This window comes from Semicossyphus pulcher, unplaced genomic scaffold, assembly GCF_022749685.1.
Source record: "Semicossyphus pulcher isolate SPU_LCO1_2020_fin unplaced genomic scaffold, fSemPul1.0.p SCAF_16, whole genome shotgun sequence".
Classification (NCBI taxonomy): domain Eukaryota; kingdom Metazoa; phylum Chordata; class Actinopteri; order Labriformes; family Labridae; genus Semicossyphus; species Semicossyphus pulcher.
The window spans coordinates 13,689,570-13,693,453 of NW_027211670.1; positions in this window are offsets into that span (position 1 = coordinate 13,689,570).

Genomic DNA, 3,884 nt, shown 5'->3' on the forward strand with positions numbered 1-3,884 from the left:
TGTATGGAGTACGGATCATACTGGATAAGGATTTGCTTTTTTATATTGTAAATATTAGAGGGTTCTTTAATTTGCTGTAACAAACACAACCACAGTCAGTCAGGTATAATCATTTTGTGTCCAAATATCTGCAGTTAAATGAAAATTACTGTTAAAAAGACAACTCAAGTCACATAAATGTATACAGCCTGGGTTGGCCAAAAGTGCTTCCCAGTCGAGGCCATTGTGTTAGAGATGCTGCCTCAATATGTAAACAGGATCAGAGGAATAATACAATAAAAGGCAATAATAAATAGTGTAATACAATAATGCAGGAATCACTCTTAAGTCAATTCATAATGTCCAATGTGAACATTGGGTACATTTTTTGCCCACTTCCTCTTAAAAATATTGGTAGAATACTTTCACCATTTCTGGATTCACACAATACAGTTCCATTAACACTTTAACACCCGGTTAAAATCTTAACAGAACAACAGAGGGAGCAAGAAAGTTGAAAACATCCAGCCAGAACAAACAGACAAACATAACCAACTGACATGTAAAGCTGAGTCACATCACATAATGGCCAAAACAGTTGCTCAGTTACAGCTTTAAAAAAAATCCTTTTCACCATGAATCTTGCCCTTTTCATGCGACAATTAAGAGGTGTGTAGTGCTGCTCTGAAACACAGAATAGACACAATCATACAATATTTGTTTTGTGAAATGTTAGAAGTGCAACCCTGATGTCAGGTTTGAAAGGCTGTGTTTGTTAATGTCTGAGCAGAACAAGCACTGGAAGACGGAAAATTACCACCCTGAAAACCTCCACGTTGTGCAACAGAAAGCAGCAACCTCATACACATAGCTAATGTCAATATTTAAATATTATATAATATTCAGCTAATAAACAACAGGTAAGACACTACATAACCCACTGATGTCTGAATCTTCAAAACAAGTTGTTTTTAAAATGCTTCTGTACAAGTGCACTCCAGCTGCATTAGTGATCTAATCAATATCTTTGAAGTGTTCTTAAAATATCATGATTATGTTATCTGATGGAGAGCTTTCTGCTCGGCATTTCTGTTTTTTCCATGAGGCAGTGCAAAGCATGTCTGGCCTCATGACAGGTTTGAGAGGCTGCCTCTGTCTGTGTTTGTTCATGTCTGAGCAGAACAAGCACTGGAAGACTGAAAATTACCACCCTGAAAAGCTCCACGTTGTGCAACAGAAAGCAGCAACACACATACACACAGCTTATGTCAATAATCATTTTGAGCATAAAATGTTTTACACAAATAGTCCAGAGGATAATTTATGATAAGCAGTCCAGGGATAACTGTTTTTATAAAAGACAAAATATATTTTCAAGATGTAACTCCTGATCTGTGACACATAAATGCATACATCAGTCCAAAGAAGCCCACAAAAATGCAAATGAATCATTTTCTCAGTGTCCACATTCTCTGTGACTTCTCTCATGACCTGAAGTCTGAATCTTTCCCTGTCTGTGGGGATTTTTGTAAAAATATTGTAATGAAATTTGGTGCCCCATTTAGAACTGGATCTGTCATCAGACCAAAATTTGATATTAACTTGCCCAATACTTTTGTCCGTATTCCTATTCCATGAGCCTTACACCTGTAAAACTAATGATGTCCCCAATGACCTCAGATCTACTTTGTTTGATGCTAACTACCAAATCTTAGCATGCAACATCTAAAATAGAATAGAATGCTAACACTAGCATTAAAAAAACAAATACTGTGTGTAGGTACAGCCTCACTGAATAGCTAGCCAGCCTTTCTGTACACTAGTGTTGTTTATATTCCTTATTTAAAGTTGTGTAACATTCTGTTTTAGCGAGTTATGCAAAAAAAAATGTGTTAAGTGACTTTTCCGTACCAGCACTGTGTGAAGGTAGCAAAAAACAAGAAAATGAACTTGAAAAAATTGTTTTGAAAAAGAATTGTACTATAGCCGAAACTTGGCAGCAAGAGAAGAGCAAACCAAAGAATTGGTTGGAACTGAATATTTGTTTTGAGGTCAATTACAATTGACAGATACTGCAATAGTGATACTCAGTGCCAACTCTGTAATTGTCGCAACATGGTAAGAGGTGACCTACCTACCAAATTCAGGAACAGTAAGTTAGTCATTCTTAATGTAAAAAAGACATCTCAAATCGTTGGGTACTATGAACAGTTTTTTCCGGCATGCAACGCCCCAAGCAGTCTTAATCTCTGGTGGCAAAAAATTATGCTGATTTACTATAAGAAAATAGCCCCAACAATAAAAAGTGCAGTCTGATCAGTTAAGAAATAGTAAAATAAGTTTTTCTGTTGTTTTAATCAAATGATTGCAGTATATATATAATGCTCGGGACAACCGTTTCATGGACAACAACCAGAACCTCTGTTTTATCAGCACTGAGCTGTTAATATTTTTGAGTAGTCTGGTCCCCTCTCATAGATTTAAAAAGTTGACTTTTATGTCATCAGCATATTGATGATATGCTATCCTCATATAATGATCTACCCTAGAAGCAGCAGATAGAGGGAGAATAACAAGGGCACCAGGATCAAGCCCTGTGGGACCCCACAAGCCAGTGGAGAGGAGTAACTGTGCGTTCACAACGAACCTGAAGCGAATATTCGCCTTGCGTTACTCACGCGAGTTAGACCGCGGGATCAAAATTAGCGTTTAAATAACAGGTGAATATTCGCCCTTCACTTCCGGAATGGAAGAGAGGAAGCGGGGCTGATCTCCATGGTTACCAACGGCATCAGGAGAATCTCGATGTTGATAGGCTTTCGCTACACCATGTGACGCGAATTCGCCAAGGAAGTTAAAATTTTTCAACTCACGCAAATTTGCGTCACAATCATTCTACTCGCATCATTGCATTGACTTTGTATGGAATCTCGCCGCAGTTTTGCATCTATTCACATTCGGTGCGAGCGCACACTAAGACAGAAAGTTGCCAATTGAGGCAGTGAAACTTCTGGCAGCAAGGTGAGATGAAACCCCTTTAATGCCCCTTCAATGTCATATGCCCATCCAATCACGCAGCCTCCTAATAAGGCTTTGTTGGTCTTAGGGGTTGGCAATATGACCTAAAAATTAAATCACAGTATTTTTTGCAATAACAGTACGATACACAAAAGCAGACTCAAACCTCTACTCAAAACATGATTCTGCCTCTTTTTGCTCTAGTGTCAATGTAAGGGAACATATCTTAGCAGAAAAAGAATGATTGACTGAATTTATGATTTGAAAGACAGGAATGTGTTCATTAATAGGGGTAAAGGCCTGGCTTCCATGTGTTTTGGGAGGAGTAGCCTGCCCTGTTTCAAGCTGTGAGTGAACTGCATTGGTGAGCAACCTGGGTCTGAGCAATAAAGAATATTTTGATATTGATAGGGCATTAGTGAAATCTTGGATGGGCTGTGGCTCAGTGGTAGAGTCGGTCGTCTTTCAATCGGAAGGTTGGTGGTCTGTTTCTCTCTCCCTATCTGTGTCTGCTCTCTTGGCGTTCATCATGATCTGTGCGTGTACAAATTCGCCAAAACTACACAACTTGCGTTTTGATTTTTTAACCCGTGATCTTGTGGTTATAAATGCCACCTTAACTACACAGCTACACTTAAAAGCCTTTAAAATAGTGGCATTAGAAGGCTCATATTTAACACGGATGCACAAGAAGTCCTTTCTGTATGAGTAGTCCTCTGACAAGCATTTGTGGAGACGCTGCTCGTGACAGAGACGGCAGTGGCAGAGCATGAGGGGAGGATTTGCTGTATTCATTCAATCATGGATGAAGATCTTGGACAGATAAAATGGGAAACATGATAGGGCGGGACATACCAGGGCAGCCTGCCCAGGTATAGTCTATATCT